The 23,631-nt window shown below is 41.5% G+C and overlaps 1 protein-coding gene across 3 annotated transcripts in view; it reads left to right on the top strand.

The window, feature by feature from the left end:
* Positions 1-23,631, top strand: part of CREB5 (cAMP responsive element binding protein 5) — a 261,819-nt gene that overhangs the window by 91,563 nt on the left and 146,625 nt on the right. The gene's annotated exons all lie outside the window — the stretch shown is intronic.

Here is a 23,631-nt window from a genome sequence, read left to right as displayed (position 1 = left end):
AAAAGCGGTCTCTGTCCCCAGTCATTGTCTAAATAATTGATGAGCAACTTGCAGTCTCTTCAGAGTAAAACCAAAAAGTTAAATCCTGGCATTGAAAACTCAAAATCCAGTTATTCTTGAGTTTTCTTTCAATATTACTGATGGCTGGGGCAGGCTCTCTGTCTCCCAGTGGAGAGGATGGCAGGGGTGGCCCGTGCAATTGACTGCTCCATAAGGCTTACCCAGCCACGCACAGGACGTGGGTTCCATCCACTGCCCCAGTTTTGTGCTTCTGGCAAAGCTCCTCTACTTTCCTTTTTATTACTACTTCAGGATTTGATTCTTAATATAGAAATCTGATAGTATGGGTCAGGTAAACATATTTGATAGAAGTGCCTTTGTATATGTTACATATTGACAAAACACTGTTCACTGAGATTTCACGTGCAGTACCGTTTGCCTGTGAACCCAAGAAAGTTGTTGTCTTATGTATGTCCCATTCTGTTCAAAGACAGGGGGCTGGGAGAGAGGAAGGGAGAAAGAAACGGTTTCTTTTTCAGTTTTAGAAAGAAAAACAGCTAATGCCATTATTTGGGTTAAGGATGATTAAGCTCCTGTTCAAATTGTGACTTAATAGGTCTAGTGGTAATTATGATCCTAATTAAAAACAAAAAAACCCCAAACCCCAAACAACTTTTAATACTCAGTGGTGAGGTGTTTTATATGGGACTGTACTTGGCTTCCAAACAATTGTTTCCATATAATGAGAAGAGAACTGTATGTGGTTTTGCAAGACCCTGTCAGTCAGGTTTTAGGTTTGCTTTGGTTTGGGGCCATGGTGATTAGAATCTCCAAAGTTGGAGGGGTTAGAGGATAAAAAGGCCTATTTCCTAGTCAGTGGTGAGTGTCTTGTTTGGGAAACTTTGCCATGACATATCTTAATTCTCCCCTGTGACTGAATCACACAAACGTTTCCTAAGTCAGAGTCTAAAGCTGCTCTATTGGGAGGCAATTGTCAGCATTTTAGCCTCTGTGTGAGTTGGTGTGTGAATGAGACTTGACCTCCAGCATACTCTGTTCCCCATTCTTCCATCTTCCTAGGAGGTTTTGTTTTTTGTTCATGGTGTGTCCTAGGAGATAATTGCCGCATTTTGGACTTCATCTACTTGCCAAACTGTTGAGCATCCTTGTTGTTTGTCTTCTTTTTCTTCAGTATTTTCCCTGTGGTGCCTGTTCTATTTATTCAAAGAACATATCTTGTCATTTCCATTTATCTTCATCTTATCCTTCTAAACGTACTAAGAATTATATCCAAAACTCATTCACAAGAAATACAGACTGGTCAATGGTTTCGATATTGGGCAACTGAAGAAAAATCCAGATGGATTCAGAAAATGTTTGAGTTCTGCAAAGTTTGGTGGTTTTGGTTTGGCCTTACAAAGCTGAGATGGTTCTGCTTTTTAACAAGCTCAAATTCTGAGGTGCTCAAAACAGTGGTTTTGGGTTGGGTTCTCCCTTTTTTTTAAACATCTGAAGCTGCCCCAAAGGGTAGATGAGTCCTTACCATGGAGAATAGTGCCAGGGAATATGCCTTTTAATGAGCAATAAAACCAGCAGAAAGCAACTGGGTAAAACTCTCATTGAGCTAGTTCTGTAAGAGCGGGATCAAGCCCTAAAGGTTATATAGAACCATCTTGTAGCAATATTCTGATTTTTATCACAACCACAAATATTTTAGTGTCAGACTATGGCCAAGCCACCTGCAAATGTTTGTGATGGCCTTACTCCAATGAAAACAGGGAACAGCAATGAAAGTCTTCATTTAGACCCTGCTTGTAGGCTGTGCTCCAGTAACAGAGAATGGGACCCACCTGTGCCCGCACACAGCTTGTTTCATGATGAGGAGTGGTCGAGTTCACAGCAGCTGACATTCCCGAGGGATGTAGTTTTTCCCTACTTTCTTCTCTCCTTCTCTTTTTCCTCCCTCTCCCTCCATCCCTCTCACTCCCTCCATGCCTCTCTATTTTTCTATCCCCTACTCTGGCTCTGGGGGCTTACATATAAAATAAGATACTGATACAAGGCATGGGAAAACATGACAGAATGAGCGTTGTTGGGCAAGCCTTCCTGGCACAGTGTATATATGCACATTGTTTCAGGTATTAATCTTCGGCTACTACTGAATGGGCATCCAGCCAGATTAATCAGAAAAAGGGAAGAGCATCAAGGTTAATAACTTAAAAAATAAAACAGGGTGCAGTCCCACTTTCCTCCCACCATGTACCTTGGCTGAGAACAAACAGCAACATTATCATTACAGCAAACTGGCACGTTGGTATAAAGGTCCCAGATAGTGTTTATGTGGTGAGGCAGTCTCTAACCTTCTTGCCATCCTTCCCCTCCTCCCTCCCCCCCCAAGCCTTTAGCATGTGGGAGGAATGCTGTAACTAGTAACTACTTGTGCTGATGAAAAATCAGTTGAGGAACACTTAGCAGTGAAGGGTGTCTCTGGCTGATTAATAGCACATCATTTGGAGATAAGATACATGGAGGAAAAGCAGTAAGGCATATGGAGGAAGGGGAGAAAAAATGATATAAGACATACATTTGTCAAAGGTATAGAAAGGCAGATAAGCTGAATCAGCTCAAGATATGGGACTCCGAACTAGGCTGTACAATAGCAGTGTTTGTCTTCCTTTTTTAAATAACTTCATTTTTTTCAGTATTCAGTATTCAGCAATGTATGTGAAAATTATGGTCAGACAAATTGGTGACAACACAGTACACTGGTTGCTTTATCTGGGCACATCTTTTGCTAGCTAAGATGTCATTTTCAGACCAGCAAAGACTGGAGGTGTCTAGCAGCCTAGCAGCTCAGTGTTCCTGGAGAAAGTAACATGCTGCTGTTTTTCAAGCTAATAGCAGGCATAACTAGAAATTATTGAAACTGTGAGGGTTCAGGTCTGTAGCTGAAAGGGATACAGGAGGACTGAGGATTGTCACAGATCCAGCAAGTTGTTAACATTGTAGTAAATGGAGAGGGAGACATGAGTCCAGTTTCAGTGAACTCAGGATCCAAAGTGGACATATAGAGCATTAACCATGTGATGTAGATTATCTGTTTTCAAAGTGTTGTAGAGTATTTTAATCAAGATAAGATGGTCTTCTGGCACAGCATCAGAAGGGAAAAATGGCAACCACATTTGGTGAAATGCAAGCAGGTAGGAGAAGGCAACAAAAGGGGTTTGGAAGATGCCTCTGGTGCCTTTATGTACCAAAGAATCATAGTACCAGTGGGAGGACAGTCTTTCACTCCCTGGATGCAGCATTCATTTTAACAGCTATGCATTTCCTTCCTGTTCCTCTCTCTTCCCTCTCATGATGCCATACGTCTCTCTCTGTTTCCAGTTTATCATCCTTTAACGGGGTTGAATGCTTTCTGAACGGAGGGGCGTGGAAAATGTAGTGGTCATGAAAACTGCATGTAATGGAACTAACAGAGGTTTGGTGACACAATGAAGAGCAGATTCATTGTGACTGGCCTTGGGGATTTGGAAAATGAAAAAAACTTCTCAGCTGTAGTCTTAATCTGAGGGACCTGAGATGGCAGAAGAAGAGGGCTCCTCTGTAGCAAGCGCAGGAGTTTGACCATAGCAGCTTGCTATCTGAGACTGCATCTGTTGGTTGAGTTCTCAGAGTATCCTGCTATCACACTTTGTAGCCTGAGGAAACAGAAAAGACTCCTGTAAGAGACGTTCATGGACAGAAACCCTTCTACAATGCAGCTGGTCCTGGAAGGCACTTGGAACAGGCTGGTTAACTCAGAAGGGTCTTTGTACATGCCAAAGAAAGTGTCTCTTTAAGCTCCTAGTAAGTTGGAGGACTGCTTGGCATCAAAGAGGCCGCAGAATGATGTGCTTTTATTAAATTCAAAGACCATTTCCCTTTCCAGGAAACCTGGGATAAAAGCCTCTGTTCCAACTCATGTATTTGAACTGAAGCACCACAGTATGTTTTAAGATGAGAAGAAATGTGCAGTGGGAGATGAAGTATCAAATGACTTCTTGGTTACTTGATCAGGTCCATTCCGTAGCCTTGGTTGCGCAGGATGTAAGAACATCAGTTAGATCACTGGAAGGGGAGGAAAAGGGAGAGGTGGGAAGAGAGAGCATCTGACAGTGTTGTTCTGTCCAAATATTTTTTTTCCTGTTTTTGTACTCAAAGTTGGGCTTTATTCCCTCTTTAATGTTCTTGCTTCTTTTCTTTCTGTTTATGCTGACACATGTTATCTGTAGTCCCTTCTACTACACTGACCTTGGCCAACCCTAATATGGAATCACATCAAGCCACATGTGTGCAGCAGTCACAAGTCTCTGGGGGGCTCAGGTGAATTACTTAGGAAATTACTACAAGAGCGCCATTCACAGAAACAAGTTGTCTCATAGCTTACGGCTAGTAGACAAGGTGATGTGGGAGAAAATGGAGTCTGATAGAAGGATCTACTCCGGCTGTTTCATCTCTTTTAGCTAGCTGCTGCCCAGGTCCACACATTGGCCTGCAGACTGAACTGTGCTGCTCTGCCTGTGATGTTTGGAAGCTCTATCTGCTCCCCAGCCTCCCCAGTTGTTGTTTGCATCGGCATGTTCAGGATCTGCTGACTCAATCTCTCCTGACACTGCTGAGTCAGGAAGAAAGAGAGCACACAGCACTGATCCGTGTGTCAGACACAGCACAAAGGGGTGATTGTTCACGACATCTCTCTTCTATCCCCAACCACATACTCCCGTGCCTTCCCAAAACCTCTTTCTTGCTGTAAGGTCTAGGGAGGGGTTGGAAAGTACTGATATATATCAAGATGACTTTCAGGGGACTGAAAAGAGGATCATTAGCCAGCTAATAAATAGCCTGTCAACCAGGAATGGAGAAGGTTTAGTGTGTTTCTTATCTGACTTGAAGTCAGCTGTTATCCTGAAAGTTATGTGCTTGTTATACATTGGTTAAATTTATTAATGAACACAGTATTTTATGCCTCATACTTCCTACTTGACCAAAGTCCTAAGCTTATTAGAAATGTTGCTTGTTCACAGCAAGAACACCAAAAAAAGGTGTCAGGGGTATTGTGTGACTTGCTGGCCACTGACTCTTATTAGGATTGTTGTCTTTCGTTATGAAGAGAAACCAGCACTCTCCCCCTCCTGATGGTTGCTTCAGATAGGCAGCTGAAACCACACTCAAGCCAATTCTTACATAAGTGGTTTCTAAGAAATGGATCATGATGTTTCTGTTCTGGAAAGCTTGTCCTGCCCAAGAACTATAGGAAAGCAAGGTCAGAATAGCATACTGCACCCGTAACTGTATCTGAACAGAAATACCAAGCTTTCATAGGCATAGGTTGGCTCTCACATCAGACTAAGTCATAGGACTTAAATATGATGTACAGAACTTGGAGAATATAGCATTGATTGCTTAATTTTAGTGGTTGGTATCTCTTAAGTACTTCCCATGTGTATGTGCATATATATATAAAATACACACTGTATAAATCTTCTCTAAATGTGTCATCAACATTGATAGTCAGAGCTTCTGATTTATATGACTCTTTGAACTAAAACAGATGTAAAATCATTTTTGGATGGAAGAGGATCTCAGAGTTGCAGTGGGTTTAATGTGACAGATCAAGCTTTCGTAGACCAGAAATGATCATTAGAGCTCTGCACAGCTGAATTGCGTAGCTCTGCTCTTCATCACAGTTTTGCACTTAACATGCCCTGATGCATGATTCCAGTATGTGTTTTATCCAAGTGTCAGCCTGTTTGACAGGTAACTAAGCCGCAGTAAAACACTAACTCAAACAATATAGACTTTGTTTGGTGTAAAGCTTTTTTTTTTTATTTCTTTCTTTTCTTTTTATTTAAGAGAGTAATTTGCAGGTTCTAGAGAAATAACAAGCTTTGGGATGCTGCCTCAGTACAGAAAAGGGCTTAAATGTTTGCTGGGGGTGGCACAATGGCTATAATGAGCGAGTAAAAAGTAAAGAGCTTTATGTGCAAAGAACTCTGATAAAAATTTAGTTGCTCATGAAGAAGTTATGTTTGTATCTGTTTCAATAAAGGAATTGGCATTGATGTGCTGAACAGAAACCATCTCAGTTTTACATAGTTTGTCTTGCCAGTGTATTTTTGAACGCTTTTAAAGGGATATAAAAACATACTATGAGTTAATCAAGTGTTAATGTTTTGGTTTGTTTGGGGTTTTTTTATGCTGGTACCTGGCTGAAAACCAATGACAATAGTTCAGAGAAAAATGCCTGGAGGAAAACACAGAAATTATAGACTATGTGTAAAGTGCACAGATCCTTTTTTACCACCTGTAAAAGCAGGCCTCCCTATTAATTGATGAGTTGAGTTTTAGAAATCAGTGGTACAGTATGGTCCCATGTAAGGCATATATATGGTTTTATTTATACTTATAGACAGGCCAAATATGCATTTGGAAAACCAAAACCAACCAACCAACCAAAACAATTTAAATCAAAAGCATAGATAAATCCAAGATGACATCACCACTAAAATGACTTCTTTTAAACAAATGAAATCATGCTTGGTTTAGAAGGAAAAAAATAATTTAAATAAATTTGTCATTTTGGAGACCTTCTAGCAAAGTTCCACATGGTAAACCATAATTTTAAATTCTCTTAGCACTGTTTAGTAAAAAATTGCTGAGGTGAACAAGGAACTTGGTGGCTAGATAGAAACTGCAGGTAGATTGAGAAGTGTTCATTTTGATGAGTGCGGGAAGAGTGTTCCTTGGAAGAAGAAACAAATGAGAGAGTGTGTTTTAGAAACATATGCTGCTATAAGCATCTGTATTCTGCCGACAGAGACCTTTATTCTGAGCTCACATAAATGAAGTGGAATTTTGCCAGTAAAAGAAGGGGTTGTGTTACTCCAGTTGTAGGATCCAGGTCCTAATTGGTTTATGAAAGGAAGGGGGCAATCTCTGAGCTATTACCAGCTTCCTCTGCTTCAAGTGAAGTGAATCGCAGCTGTTCTGATAGGGTCCATAAAAACTTGGTGAGGTAATAAAAAGTTTTCAGTGGACAGTTCTCCAAATGAGTGAAATCCAAATCCCTAGCTTATTTGACAGTCTTTAGAGAATTGTATATACTTCCTGGGGAATTCTGATTTATATTATGTTATTTTTATCTAGTTCTTTAGCCATAGCATCCAGGCTCACCAGTGCTGTAGATGTAAGGGCTCAAAATAATGTTCTTTTTAACCCTACAAATTGAAATACAGTATGTACATAACAAACATTGGTATAAGAAAAAAAGTTGTGCCTGTTGATAATTTTTCTACCTTTTCTTGCTTGTGTCTCTGTACTTTTCTGTGTCCCCCATCTCTTGTGCTCTTTTGTGAGGTAAGAAAAAGGCACAGTTAGCATCAAATGGTACTGGACAAAAAATTCTTCTGGTGCTTCTAGTTCTGTGATTTCTTTAATGAAAATGGTAGCTTTTGATCTTCATAAGTTTTCTTGAAGCAACTTAAAATTTTCTAGACCTGGTCAGAAGACAGATATGTTAATCATGACTTATTAGCAGAGCAGTTGTTCTGAACGATTCGTTCAGTTCCATGGTGTTTTTGAGAGTGATAATGTACATCTAATAGTCCCTAAAGATCCCTTTAGGGGCGTAGGTTTAAGTACGACCTGATGTTTTTGGGATCATTGTATATGGTGAGGAGTTTGCAATTTTCTGTGGAGACCATTCAGTCTTTGTTTAGAGTTCTGTTCTTCTTCTCAGCATTCCTGGCATGAAGCATTTTTATTTAAGGCCTGGATGTCTTTAATCCGTGCCCCCCCCCCCCAAGTCAGTGATTTCCCAGGCAAAGGCAGGATAACCCCACCTTTGAAAGTAAGATGACCGAAAAAGAATACTAATAGAGAACATAATGAGAAGTTTCTTGAAGAGTAATGAATTGGGTTTCCAGGTTGGTTAAATCTCAGCTGATTGGGCTTGAAGCTCACACTGCTGTGAGCATGCAATTTCACACCTGTAGCTGGGCATTTATACAACATATCGTCGAAGCTTCTCCCTTTGTATTAGTTCTCCTATGGCAAATTTTGCTTGTCACATCTTAGATAGCCTGCTGCAGCTGGTATCTAGAGAGCAACCATACCACTGCACTTCAGCTGCAAGGTGCTGTCTGGGGTAGGGGCTCTGATCTTTTAAGCCCTTTGGAAGCAAGAGCTAGCTACAGTTGAATATCTGGCTTCCTTTTCTGACAGGTGATTTCTCATACCACGTGTCCCTGGCTTGTAACACGCGGTAGGGTTGTCCCACGTATGCATAGGAAGATGTTTAAGAGATGCACAGATCTGAATGGTGATGCTTTCCTGAAGCATCTGGGCAGAGCTACATGCAGAAAGCTTCCCTGACACACTCACGGATAAAACTTGTGTTCTCAGCAAGTATTTTTGTGCTGTTACTGGAAACTGCCCCTGGAGATATGAACTGCTGATTTAAAGAGCCTGAAGGAATCTCTCTGTGGATATGCTGGACTTCATTAATTCATTATTGCTGCGAGTCGTTGACGTAACTTTTTGGGCAGCACATGTAAATGAGCATTATGAAAGTGGGCAAAAGGCAGCAGTAGTTTTTAAATATTTAGTCAAACAAGAAGGTCTGTTAAACTCAACAGGCTGTTATGGATGGCTGGTCCTTGTTGAAATACTGCTACAATGTTTGAAGACATGAACTGGAACTGGTAAACAAAGGATACTGAATTTGAACCAATTTCCCATTATTTCTCTCAATTTGTGCTTGTTTCATGTGGTTTTGTTTGTCTGAGGCTACATGGCACAGGTATTAAACTAAGTCCACACTGAAAATATGTGGTCAGTAGAGTATACAATCCGAGCCACTTAACACATACACCAAATGGAAGAGTCGTGTGGAAAACTTTACCTCTTTACAATCAATTTCCTTTTTGGTCTGTTTTAATTTCTTCTTTCTCTGCAGTCTGTTCCAGGCCCACAGAGGAAAGAGACCTAGAGTGTCTTTGAATTGTTTCTGATCTGTGGGGAAATAAAATAGGAAACAGAATAATATTTCTACCGTGAAGTAGCAAAGAAAGCTGGAAGAAAGCAGTCAGTGAGTTTCCTTTGTGCCATGCTAAATGGATGTGGAGAAAGATATGGATTCTGGGCTCCATGACAGGGAAGAAAATCCTTGCTTGCTTCCAAATTTTCCCCTGGCCTCTATATAGTTCTATTGTTCCAATAAGAAATTTGTGACTCAGAGGATTTATTCAAAATCTATATAAAACATAATAGGCAAAGTTCATTCCAGAAGCCATCAAGTGAAACTATATTTCTCTGTGGGGAAAGCTGGGGTCCCTTCCAGTCTGGTCTTTTTCTGTACACAGCCTAGTAGCATGGAGCTTTTTGTTGCACATTAATGCAACATCAAGGGCTGTGGGGCCCTAAGTCCTATAAAGCAAATGCTAGAAACAAATTTGGACCCAAGCAGAACCCATAAACGCAGAGGGAAGCAAAAACCCATTTATAAAAGAAAACAGGGGTTGAGAACAAAAGCAAAAAAAACACATTTCAAACCTCAAGGGAAAAAAAATCAATTTTTGTTTTGGAGGAAATGTCCTTGGAAATGTTCAATTTTCCTTATGACCAAGTTGGGAAGCTGTAAGATGTGTCCTTGAAGACGGTGTAAATGACTCCAAGCCAAAAAAACTATTCCATGTTGACAATAAAAACCACCACTGAGGTACACATTTCCTTCTTGCTCCTCCTGCTTGCCCATTATACGAACAGGAAAATAGACACCCCTGCCATGTTTACAGGCCCTGCCTTGTTATTTGTTTGATGGACAGAGAGCTAAAAGCTGTATTGCCGACACTGCTTATTGGAAAAACCTGGAACTAATTAAGGGACCTCATTTGTTAGTTCTTGTATGTTCACCGGTGGAAATTGTTTGGGAGAACAGTTCCACCAGTACAGAACAGTGCTCTGTAATAGAACTGTAGAAAAATGACAAAGGCAATAACAGCTTTGGGGGAATAGGATGAAAAATATCTACCTAAAAAAATTTACTATATTGGCTTTGAAAGTCAATTTTTTTGTCTTCCAGTGGGGAAAAGAGAATGTAATTTGCCTGAACTAGATGATGACTTGTAATATTTTTACTTGTTAATGATTTACTGACTTGAATGAAACTTATGAATTGCAGTGGAAGTTTTGGTTGAGTAATTTTCAATATTGGGTTATATTATATTATTATTGGGTGTGCTGAGTGTTCCTTTCTATGGTGTCTTCTTCCAAGAACTATAAGCACTATGAATCTTTTTCACACTACTTTTTCAAAATTGAGGCTATGCATTCCAAAATCAAGGAAACAAGCTACACGGGCAAAGGGACTTTTAGTATTTCAGCACACTGCTCTCTTTCTCCCTACATTTCTCCTGAGCTGTCTGCTTAATTCCAGATCTGCTCCCACAAGTTGATACAGGTCTTTGTTTACAAGTCAGGTCACAGGGTATGAGGTGAGTATACCTGTTGTACAGTCCCTTCCTTGTTGTCGCTGAGATACAATGTGCTTTTCTGATGGGAAGCAGCACTACTGTTGTTTCACTCCAGCAAGGCATATGGCACAAGGTGGTGCAACAGAGAGGAGAGTTGATGAGCAAATGATGAGTCATTGTCATTAAGGCAACACAGGGTATTGTCAAAAGAAAAAAAACCCACAATCCAAAATCAGCTGAAGATCAATCTCTGAAGATTTCAGGCTTTGTTGTAATTTCTGTTTGCAGTCACTTCTCTGTCACGTAGTGTGTGTTGCATGCATTCTCTGTTTTGACATTTTCTGTGGCAGTGCAAGGCACACATTATATACACATGCTCATGGAGTTTGTCTAGGATACGTGGTCACTTACGGTTGCACCTAGATGCTCTCTTTCCCTCTGGTTCTCTAGTTTTGCAGAGTTGCAAGGGGACATGATCTTTTACTACAAGTTGTGACATTTCCACTCCCAGTTCGATGGTGGCTCCAGGGTTCAAACTAGCAGCCTAAAAGTGAACTAGGCTAAAGGGCCATTACTGTCAAGAATAAAGCCATGTACTGTAACTGAGTGTAATCAGTTTGGATCACATTCGCAGATTCTTTGTATTAGCTTTATCAGGTCGGGCCATCAGAGAGCAGATAGACAGGTAAGACTGAAAGACCTCTGAACCCAATTAAAGTTGTACCACAAAGAAATCAAATTCATGTGGTTTACATTTCAGAAAGTTACATTTGGTGGGCTGTACTTACTTTTATTCTGTAACCTAATGCAGACCATGTGAACATTTGAAACGCTTTTAACAGTTAAACCAGCTCAAATAACACAGAACCAGAGCAGCAATAAAGAATGAATTAAGACTGATTGCAACTACAGCCAAATTTTTTTCTTCTTAAAGGAATATAAATGAGTGATATATTTAAAAACTACCATATATATAGTAATTTTGCTTTCAGCTTTTAGCACAATGGCCATTCTCTTATCTTTTAAAATAAATGTTTGGTTTAAAAAGCAATCCTAAACCCACAGTCTTTTATTTGCATTGTTTCAGGGTGAATTTGGATGTGCTGTGGAACCACTGATATTCCCATTGATGCACATAGTTTGGGAATTGGTCATACAGCTCTGAGATAATCCTGAGGAGCTGACATTTAAAATACTTGGCACAATAAGAGGTTGAGTATGTGAGGATAAGAAAATAGGTGTTTTATTTGCAATCCCCTTTCTTAAAACCAATAGATGTGTGTGCAGCTTTTCGTTCACAAACACTCCTTGCTCGCTGACATTAGATAGGCCTTATGTGTGGAGCAGATAGAGGTTCAACTGGTGCAGACTAGTATGTGTTCAGTTTCTCTATTTGCTGAACGAAGAGACTGAATGAAAGTCCTGAAGCCTCCAGAAGACCTGGCTGGAGGTGGACAGTGCCAAATGTGCTGACGTCCTGCATCTAACTTCAGGACAGTGATGTGGTTTACATCCAAAGCGAACAAAATGACTGGCTTGCTTAGCACCAGGATCATTCAGTTCATTCAGTTTCCGCGTTTTTGCTCCATAACAACGATTTTCTGGGAATCTGGGAGGTCTTCCTGGCATTGGGAAAAGAGATCAGGCCCACAGCTCTTGTCTCTGTTATATTCTCTTCTGAAGGAAAAACTTCCTAGGGCCCCAAGACACCGAAATGCAAACCTCGTGCCATTCTGCTTTTTGGCATAGAGCCACACGACTATCAGCAACTGAGCTGAGCTTCCTGGCTCCAGAGCACGACTGCTAGCCTGAGTGGATATAGCTCGTTTACCCCAACAGCTGTCCTGATGTGTCTCTGTGTATAACAGCTCTCCTTGCTGCTCCTCATGTAGAGCTGGCCGCTCTTTGTCTTTGTGCCCCCCTTTCCAGTAAGCTTTTGGGGTTGACGTGGCAGAGAGTGTGTTCAGGCACAGGGCTCTCAGTTCGGCCTGATTGAAACATAAGGTTGTGTATCACCAAGACTTTTTGTGACTGCTCTTCTTTCCACGGGCCAGACAGCAATACAGAAGCTCTCCTCTTCTCCCTGGGGTGAATGGCTTGAAGATCTGCTCTCATGCTTACTTTCCAGAAGCAGGCAATTAGAGAGGAAAGATGTGTGTTGACTTCTATTTTTTTTTTTTTTTAATCTTAGTTAAAAATGTAGCAAGGATGTCCCTTGTATCACCATTCCCAAGCCATGGCTGATGTACTGCTCATGAAATGCAAGCTGCTTCAAAGCGTTAATGCAGGGAGCTGGGGCTACCATTGCTAGTTCTTAGAAGTGGTGGGACTGGAAGAAAATATCGATCTGTACAGATGTACAGAGACTGCTCTACTGTGTGGGGACCGGAACTGGTGGAGTGGAAGGAGACACACTCCCCACTCTCGCTCAGTTTTGTTATGTGCTGGGCTTGGCAGCGTAGTTCAAGACGCTTGCATGGAACTAGGAAAAGAAGGGTATGTCCTGGGAAGGTTAAAATAGGAAGATTGCTGCTACTTTTAACACTGCCCTCTATCGCTCGGAAATGAAGACAAGCAGAAGACTTTGTCAAGTTGTTTAGAGAACAGACGCCGTAAACAGGGAAAACAAAGTTCATAGAATCACAGAATCATTTAGGTTGGCAAAGACCTTCAAGATCATTGAGTCCAACCATCATCCATGCCCACTAAAGCATGTTCTGATTATAAGAACAGCAGAAAATCCATCAAAAAATAGATCACATCAAGTGGATGTTGAATGGTGGACAGAAAGCAACATCAGAAAGTATTAAAGTGCTAGCTTGGACCTAGAAGAGTTCACTTTGGTTTCTTGTTCACCACTGATTTCTGTATGATCTTTGGCAAATTTCTTGGCCTCTCACAGCCTCAGTTCACCAACTGTAAAATATGGAAAGAAATACTCCCTCACCTTACAGGAATGTTAAAAGGAATTTAGGTATTATAGGAGCAGAAAGTAAATAGGTTTCTTGATACAACATCTTCAACATTTGACATAATTAAACATCAGGATTTTTTCTGAATATGTAGTTCTTTGCCACAGAAATAGAGAAGAATGATAGTATTATGTAATCATGTCTAAAATAATGTACTACTAATTTCCTGGATGCTACAATGTACTGCAGAAGATGCTTTAAACAGAGTGAGAAAAATCAGAATGCTTGTATTAGACTTTCTCCAGTCACTGAGATAATCTAGTCCCCCCATGGCAGAGGGGTTGGACTAGGTAGATGATCTTTAAAGGCCTTCTCCAAACCAAACCACTCCATGAGTCTATGATTTGCAGAAAAGAAATTGAAATGGGAGTTAATTATGAGACATATTTTGTAAAGGCAATAGAATGCTAATACACACAAGAAACATAACTAAAAGTAATTTCCTTTAACTATTCAAAATCAAGGTAAAACAAGAGCTAATAAACATTAAGATTTGTTTCAAAGGAGTTCAACATATTCAAGTGTAGGAAGACTTTAATTTTCTTTCTCTCTTTTCTTTTTCGATTATAATAAATTTGTTAATGTCCTGTTGAATCAGACATTCACAAATCCTGCAAACACTGATTTTTCATTTGAAAAAGTATTATGCTTCAGTTCTTTTTCTTTCCTCATTCCAGTTAGTTAATTCTATTATAGTAGCCTCCAAAGACTCTAAAACAGACTTCATTCTTTGCAAAATATTAAAAAAATGAGTTTTATGTCAAGAGAACAAGAAGCCTACAATCCTCTCCCTTGCCTTCAATCTCTCCATTACATGCTTTCTTCTGTCTCTTAAGAAGGTATCCATTCATTCATCATCTTTTGTGTGTGTTTTCCTTGTTTTCCCTAGACTGGGCTATGCAAACTGTCTTAGTGGAAGACAGACTCCAAGGAAGATTTCCATCCTAATTACTTTCCATTAATGAAAGTTATGAAGCACTGCCAGCGTGCATACTGCCTGTAAACCAGAAGTAAAATGCAAGCAATACACTTCCCTGTCCCCCCTCCTTCCATGGGGCAAGTTGGACGTGTAACAGATAAAAGTGACACTGTGACAGCAAATGTTAGAGGCATATCCATGCAGACTATTTAAATCAGACAAAGTGTTTTAGAAGGGAAGAGGATTAAGTTTCCCCATACATCCAAAGGAACTCCTTTTGCTTCCCCCTAATGGAAAGAGCCTGCTGAACTTCACAAGAGTTCCTTCATGGCCTTCAATGGACAGTCTGCAATGGCCTCACAGTGCAGCTGGAAAGGTGACTAGAGACTATAGAAAAGTGCTGTGTGTGCTCTTGTACCAACAAACATGAGCTTTTCTTCAGCGTATGAGAATACCAAGCTAAAGGTGTAGGAGAGGACATCCATGATGCCATACCCTGAAAATATCCAGCTTCTGTGAGCAGGGACACACCAAACACAAATACTAGATTGTCCAGGAGCCCTTCAAAGTAAAAACCTTCCTCAAATAAATTCCACCTGGTGCACTTTCTAGGCTCTTAGAACACATTGCTCCAAGAACACTTCATGTTTTTTGTTTTTTCTAACAAGCTATTAACAGCAGATGAAGAATGACACCCTCCAAACAATTAATGCAGCCTGGGGCCTAAACAGAAAAATTATTTCCAAAAAGTCCTATTGACAGAACTGCTGCAGCAACCTTTCAAAGCTGCACCCACATCTGACGACAACAACAATAAAATGCTGTGCTATTTTTCTTACCTCGTAAAGTTGTCATCTCAGCATAGCTAAACATCTTAGTTGCCACCCAGCCCGTAAACATCCTTAGGTGGGGAAGGTTATCAAACAGGTCACTGAGAAGCAGCTCTCACATTATCTAGAGTATTATCTGGAGCCCTCAGATTTCCTGGAGCCCTTTCAATCTGGTTTAAGGCATGGTTATGTTACAAAGACATAGCTATTTCTTGGCGATTGCTAGTCTCCCTGATTTATTAGCTTCCGCTAATGGATAAAGACTAAGTGCTCCATCGAATTTGACCTTTCAGGCACACTGGCTGTCAGAGTGCCTTTGCTGGTCACCCCGTCTGTTTTACTGGTGTCCTTCTAGGAAAGTGTAGTGATCTAAGAAGGAGAGTACATTCTCTTTGGGTTACCAGCTTTAATTCTGTGCCCTTCGCGACTTGTAGTATTAAATGTGTAATACCAGGCTGCTGCTTCTGGGAACAGGACCAAGCACTCCTCTGTCCTAATCCCCTTCTAGCAGGCGCCCTTTCAGAGATGTCCCCAGTCAGATAGGTAACAGTCTGCATAGTTTGAGAACCTTATTTAGTACCTATTTGCCATGCCAGCCCCTGGCCTGCTGGCTGTCAGTCCCTCCCTCCCCTGCTTTCTTCAAGACTGCTAAACCAAGACGACTGCAGTGTCCTCTTCTGCAGATTCAGTTTTGAGGTTCTGTAATCAAGTTTTGCTGACATTAAAATTGAGATTACATAAAATATGGATGCCCCGAAGTATTAAAAAATGAAGTGGCGAGGAACACTATTTCTGAAGATCAGCTTTCCCCATTTAAAAGCAGCATATTCCCAGATTCTGGGTCCCCTTAAAGACTTCTCTCTCTGCACAGCCAAGTGCCTGTACCTCATCAGCAAACAATGGAAAACAATCAAGTAGCAGGATCCTGCCCAGTTCACATTTATTTAACCCTTTGTCACTGCTATATTCTTTTCACCAGGCATCCTCTTTCTGTCTAAAACAGATGCTGGGATTGCTGGTGCCAGAGAGTTAATCTTATTAATAGTTTCTGTGTTTATTGTCAGAGGGGCTTGGTTGCACTCTCCTCTCTGGGCCAGTAGGTCAAGGTGTTCAAGTTCCCCATGGAGGCTTGGAGCGAATCTTGGTGCTGGCTGTGCACGTTGGCCTGGGAGAGGGGGAATATGCTGCACTGGTACAGACCCTGAGTTTCCAGTAAGACACTAAAGTGAGGTCTCTCCTGTCTTTTTCAAATATGCTCCAGGTAGAAATGACTGAACTGCTTCCACATTAGGGTGTCTGGGGGCTTTTTTGTACCACAGGTTATAGACCCGGTTCCCTGTGTAGCCCTCCCTCCATCCTTGAGGGATACTAAACACCTGTATCTGCCTGTCTGTGAGAGGTGCATGTATTAGGACACCATAGATTATAGAGTGATGCAATGTCGGTGTCTAGCACCTTGCTTTGTTAAGCACACTTTTTTATTTAAAGTTGGGAGATAGGAAAATGCAAAAAAGAAACTCAAGGAAAAAATAAGAGAAAGGTTCAAGTGAACACGTTACCTGGCAGCTTTGTTTGGACTCTGTGAACTTGTAACCTCTTGTAGTAAGATGAATGTATTGGGTATAAAAGGCCAAATGTTGGCAGCTGCACTTCACTCCTTCGAAACAATGGGAAGATGTGAGTTTGTATACCCCACACCAAGCCGCAGCTCTGGAAGAGGGAGGGCAGTAAGACTAACTCACCGCACTGCCACCCGACAGGGAAGTGTCCTCTTCCCTTACGTCCCTTAGGAGGGATGGTGGGGAGGCAGGGTTAAGTGTCGGGGAGCAGGGCCCGTGCACTTGAGCTACAGGGGACTGACACACTCACTTCAGACTGGCAGTAAGTAAACAGGTTTGTGTTGGGAGCAGGAAAGAATGATGAGTCCAAACTCCTTTTCATAGGATGGTGTGATGACTGAGCTCAAAAAAGGGGAAAGGAAAGGAAGGGGAAAAAGCTGAGAAAGATGTTTTCTTTGGGCTTTCCCTGGAACTGTCCCTTTGTCTTCACTAAGTGGAAATTTCAGGAGTTCATCTCAGCCTTTCACCCACCACTCCTCTGCGCTGGGAGAAAGCAGCAGAGGGGGTAAGAATGGAAAAGTGCTCATGCTCAAGTGTTTCCAAATGTTTCACAGCCATATGCATTTCTCGGTTCTCACCCTCCACCCTATCACCACTCCCTCCACATAAAATCAGAGACTGAGGTCAGGCATCCAAGCAAGAAGGAAGCCTCCTTCTCCTTTCATAGAAACCTGCGTGTCCCAATGCAATGTTTATAATGCACTAGGATTCAGCTAGGACAACTTGCCAAAAGGCAATGTCAGAGAGGTGCTGAAAGAAATGCAGTTCAGAGATTTCCCGGAGAGTCAGGTCATTCACTGTGGGAAGCAGGCAATAGTCCTTTCTGGGCTGATGTATGTAGGGAGCTTCAGCTAGACTGAAATGAAGGATTAGCAAAACTATTCTCCCACCGTACCCCCTGCCTTCGATACAAAAACAGCAGTTACTTTCCACTCCACTCTGTGTGCAAAACAAGGCTGAAATATGATATTTAAATTATTCCCAAGGATGCATCTGCTGAAAAGGAAGGCACGATCCAGATCCTCCCTCGTGCTTGTTCTTTGTCACAGTCTTGAATTTTGGATCATTATAAGGAGGGAGAGAACACACTAATTTCTAACACTGCTAGTGTTTCAGTGAGCACTGCTATCAATCATTTAGGTTCTCACTCTTTCTTATTATATTTGGATAAGTAAAATTGGATTGCCAATAGTGCAACAAAATCAGCCAAATTCAGCCCACAGAAAAAAACAATGGGATTGAATGTGGTCCATTGTCTATTTCTGTACGGTACAGAAATAGTAAACCAGCGTGAGCGTACGAGAAGAGCTCATGCTTAGATGGAGCCATGGTGCAATGGATGCAGAGCTTATAAATACAGGCTGCAGTACTGCCGTACTGCTTTGCTGTTGGCTCCTCAAATGGCTGGTTGTGTCGCCTGGTCATTTAAATGCCCTGGACCTGAATCCAGCCTCACTGCTGCTATTCTGTCTGCCTTATATGGACACTGCGAAAAGCCATTTGTTTATATACCAATGCAAGCATAGAACAAACCTTAGAAACTTTCACTCATGTCATTATTTTCAGAAAGAAAATAACTGCTGCAAACTGCTTTACGAAACATTCGTTTTCTTCTTTAAAAGTAAGCCTGTTGCTGTTCCTTGTATTACCAATAAAGGGAATAATATTAGAATAGCTATTACATTTTTATATGCAGGATCTAAAAAAAAAAAAAAATTAAAAAAAAAATTTGAGAAGGTTAGGTGCTCTAGAAAGACACCAGAGCTGGGTGCCCAAACTAGGGTACTCTTTGTCACAGCATTGCCCGCAAGCAATTTCCTCGCACTTCTTGCGGTTTGGGGTTCATTTAGTGAAGTGCCAGTTTCCACATTTCTGTAACTGTAGGAAATGTTTACCTCCCATTTTCAAGACATTCCAAATCCTTACAATTGGAGAAATATCGTGAAAATATGACCCAACAATTCTCTAAGAAGAGCGAAAAATATTTGATGCTATTAATATTTCTGGCTCTAATCAAGAGTAGGGCACAAACATTAACAAAATTGATAATAAAGTAGGTGCTCCTTTTGTTTGACATCTGTTTTTTCATGCTGTGGGCCGATGTTGAGACATGCTTTCAAGTCATGCTTTCAAGGTTTTCTGCGTGTCCATGAGGGCTAGTAATGTAAGTTTTCTCTTTAAATGGAGCATTAAAGTCTTCCAGAGCCAGTATTTGAAGAAAAGAAAGACATGGTGAGCCTTATGATAATAATGCTAACATTTGAACTGAAGAGATAATAATGGAAGGCCAGAAAGGGTCTCTTATCATCTTGGCAGTACTCAGTTACCTATTTTCTCAACATCTGTCTCACTACTGTGATTACTTTCCAGCTTTACTTGTGTAGCTTTTCACATCTTTTTTTGAAAGTGACAGAACCAAATGAGCTATTATTGGTGAATGTTAGAGAGAAATGTGTTGTATGGTTTAAACTAACTCTGAGATTTCACAATGCTGTTCTACACTTTTGGTGTGGACCTTCCAGTGAAGTTTCTGGGTTTGCTTTCCCAGTGGTGGCAGCCATCTCCACCCAGTGAGCTGTGCCTGGGCGAAGTGCTGCTGCCTGGATGTCTGTTTTCACCAGCAATTACTTACACATGAAGAAAATCACGGAGACTTTTGCTTCTGTTACAAATGCTGGTGCCTCTTAACTCCTGATATTTCTATAAGCGCAGGATGTGTATATACTTTCTTTGTATTTAACAGTGGTAAATTGCAGTTGTGGGGAGGGGAAAGTGTAAATGATGTTAACTACTGTCGAGGTCTTTGGCACACTCCTGGCAGCCTGTCTGCCACCCACATTGGCGTAAAAGGTAGATCGCATTGAAATTGGGTGCTTGCTTTTTGTTGTTGCTGTTGCCTACCCCAGCTAAGGAGCTTTCCACCCACAGGAGATGACAGAATGGAAAAGATGGTGACCCTGCTTTAATTGGTACTCTTTCAAAGAAAAAGAAAAAAAAAAAAAAAAAGCTGGTAAATAATCCTTGCCCGGGCGCAGGGATGGCTGGAGCGCTGCAGCTGAGCACAGCCTGCCCCTTTGGGCAGGGAGGGACGTGGTCTGGCTGACACGCTGGCACTGGCAGGCTGCTGGGGGACCCGTGTCCAACCTCCCTTGGCTGGAGGGGAATTGACTGGAAGAGTCATCAGGCCTTTGGGGATGGGTGGGAGGGAGGGAGGGAGGAACAGCCTGCTAGCAAACACATGGTAAAAGGCTTCCACCTCTTAGCTTTGGAAAAGTCCTGAAAAGCAAAGTCCCATGTGTGTGGCGTTTGCATAGTAATGCACTAAGGAAGTACAAAAAAATTTGGCTGGGACATAAATTAATACTTCTTTTTTAATGAACGTATGTGTTAAAACTTGTGTGGAGAGTTCAGAGGGTAGCTAATGTAGAACTAATAAATATCTCAGTGTTTTGTTGAAGGAATGATTTGGAAGTCAACTTCTTCAGCTGGTTCTTAGTCCCAGTGAAGCTATTGGCAAAACTTACATTGGTTTCAGTGTAACTAAGTCTTCTCTGTTACACGCTACATCCTTTTTTGTGGAACAAGTTGCCATAATCAAATATACCAAGACTATCCATTTTTGTGAGAGCTGAGCGCTAGCATCTGCATTTTAAAAGGCAGTGCACCTAGAAAGAACATTTTGTGCTGAATAAATGAATTTTTCTTTGACAGCTTCATTTAGCAGAATTACCACAATATTTTTTTTCAAACCAGTCTCTTTCTGGTCTTTTCTTCAGAATGTGCTCTGTGAAACAAAATAGCACAGGACGCAGGATTTTCTGGGCTATGTCACTGGTCGAGAGAATTGTTTATCAGTTCTGACATAGGGGCATAGATCTTTTCTTATATTTCTTCATCTTGCCTTAGACAGATTTCCCTGAACCCCCTCTGCTTTTCTTCTCCATTCATGTCTGCCCTTCCTCTCTAGCTGGAATCAGGATGTGGATTTCTTCCAAGTGCCTTTAATGCATTTTTTGTCCTTTGTTTTGTTCTTTTTGCTTCTTAAAAGGTTGATAAGTCTGAATGGTAGAAGAGATGAAAATACGGGAATTAAACCATGTTATCCTGAGCAAAATGAAGCTAAATTATTCGTTTAAATTTTGGAAAATGGAAGATGAATTCTGGAAAATTTATTAAATAGTGACTTTGATAAATGCGGACAGGTTTGGGACAAAATAAAAATGTATTTTAAAGAACCAAAGTTCTTCTAAAGAATTACTTCTGGACTGCAACTGAGTTTGCCACAGCTAACTTCTTCCTCTCAAATCATACTTAAGACCTACTCTTTACCTTCCCCATGGCCCAAGTCAAGAACTGGCATGTGTGGTGCTTATTGTAGCATGAGGACCTATGTCTGAAGATTGAGATGAAGCCAGTACAGCACTTCATTCTCCCCTGTTCACCACCACTGTCTGTTGAACACTGTTTTTCTGACCTTAACCGTGCCCACTGTTTTGCCTTGAAATCTCTAACTGGACACATTGCTTTGGTTTGTGTCTTGCTTGTCGAAAGCTTAGTGAAGGTTTCAAAAGAATTTTGTCATGGGTGGAAACTTGTCAGAAAAAGGGGATCCAGTGTAAAATGGTGTAAGATTTAAGTCAAAACTATTTTTGAGGCTGTAGCAAATTTATGTTTCACAGGGGCTTTTTCTCTCCAGACTTTCCCAGAGCTAGGTCCATGTGCAGGTCCAATGTAGCTGAAATCAGCTGTTTTCAGTTTCAGGACATCCCGCCAGGACACTAAATACTTTGGGATGTGCAAACTTCACACGTTCTGCTGACTTTGCAGCACTACTTACCTGCTTGCAGTGGAGGCCAAGCTGAAATAACTTACTGCCTCAGAGCTATATCCTACTGTTTTGCAAGAATGTAAGATGTACAAACTGACTTGTGAGTAGTCTCGCTGCCTGAGGTCTTTCAAAACACTGAATTAAAGGATATTGTTGAGACATTTGATGATGCTTTAAAGTTTTTTTAATTTCACTGAAAATTATTTTATTATATTGCTGAATAACTTCTGAAGATGAATTTACTTATGTCTACTGAGCCATAACCCTAATCCTGCATTTACCTAATTTGATGTTGGCGTAGTCACATCTACTTCCACATGAACAAACTTAATGCAGTTGAAATCACTGTGGCTAGAGAACTGAATTTAAACCAGCCAGCTGCTTAACTACCATCCTTAAGCAGGGTATCTGCAGTAAAGATGAAGAAAGCAAAATCTTCTGCTTCCTGTTGCAAGGGAACTCCCTCTGACATGTCCATGGGATCGGTACCTAAGCGTCCATGATGACAGCCAGCCGCTGGAGAGCACATTGTCTTGTGCCGGCAGTGCTTTCCTCCCTCTCTGCTGTCCTTGCTTTTGTGATAGCTAAGGCAGGCTGTCACTGTGCAGCATACCTTATCTCACCCTGTCAGTGCCAGCTCCATAGTGCTCTCTGACCTTTTCCAGTCCTGATGCTTCTGAGCTGACAGCAGCTTAGGTCTAGCTTGTGCCAAGCTGGTTTTTTCTGTTCTGTGATGATGGACTAAACATGATGTAGCCTAGCCTTGTGCTGTGCTCCTCTGATCTGCGCAGTGAATGACACTGAACTTGTCAGAGGTCTAAGAGTGTTGAATTGATTTGTAAATAATGGGAACAGTTATTAATAGCAATTAAATACTTTCTTTCCTGCAGTTCTGTCATCTTTTTTTTTTTTCTCCTTTTCTCTCTGCTCAAAGCCAGAAACTGTTAAATGAGGAAAACTGCAGGTTGCTGCAACATCACTTTGGTCAAATTAAAATCCAGTACCTGAATTTAACTATCTTTAAGGGCTTGGTTGCCATGAGAAATTTCAGTTTACGGCAGCTACTGAATTTCTTTAAACAGAGCCTGTCTTAAAATGAGCCTTTTCTCCACTTGCCTTGCCCTCTGTCAGGAGCCCGACTGCGGAGCATCAGCGGTGGTTTGGTCTCCTGCAGGCAGCTGTCGCTCTTGTGCCGTACCCTACCATACACATCGGCCCCAGCCCACAGCCGCTGTGTGCCCCAGCCTGCTGTTGGGGAGTTAAAAGTTGTGGGGTGGGACAGGGGTGCTGGTTTGGGTGCCGGTGGGTGGTGGCCGTGGGCAGAAAGGAGCAGACCGGCGGGAGGACGCCACTGCCAGTTGCAGAAGAGCTCCGTCATACAGCAGGAATCTCTGCCCTGGGTGACAGACAACACTGATTAGAAAAAGGCTAAATGTCAACATTGTTCTGAACTGGTAATTGGAAATTTTCCAAGAGCATTTTAGACACGAGACTTTGGAGGTTTTCTCCTCCCAGGCTGCTTTCCCTCCTCCTCCTCCTCCTCCTCCTCCTCCTGCTTCCCCCACTAACCGCTGTAACTCATTCTGTCAAGTACTGAGTGCTGTCCCTTCAGACCTTCAGATAAATCCTTTACAGCAACAATTTTAAAAGCTGCCGTAGTGTCTCTTTCTGTCTGTCTGTCTTTCCATCTTGCCTTCCTCCTTACTAATTTATATGGTGGTGAGGGGAAGGTGGCCATGCGTGAAAGGTGGGGGTGGCGCAGAGCGGAGGGGTGAAAGCCATGTTTTGACACATGCAGCTTTCCATTTTTGCAGAGGTCGTTAGCGCTCTGCTTAGTGACCGCAAGTTGATTACAAACACTGCGTAGCAGTGATGCTTTGCCAAAACGCTTGGAGAGGAGACCTGTGTTTTTGCTCCCCTTGTCTGATTCGTTTTAAAATATATTATTA

The sequence above is a fragment of the Accipiter gentilis genome, chromosome 4 (genome assembly GCF_929443795.1).
Source record: "Accipiter gentilis chromosome 4, bAccGen1.1, whole genome shotgun sequence".
Taxonomy (NCBI): Eukaryota; Metazoa; Chordata; class Aves; order Accipitriformes; family Accipitridae; genus Astur; species Astur gentilis.
The sequence above is the reverse complement of the archived record's forward strand: the minus strand, read 5'-3'. Positions and strand labels throughout refer to the sequence as shown.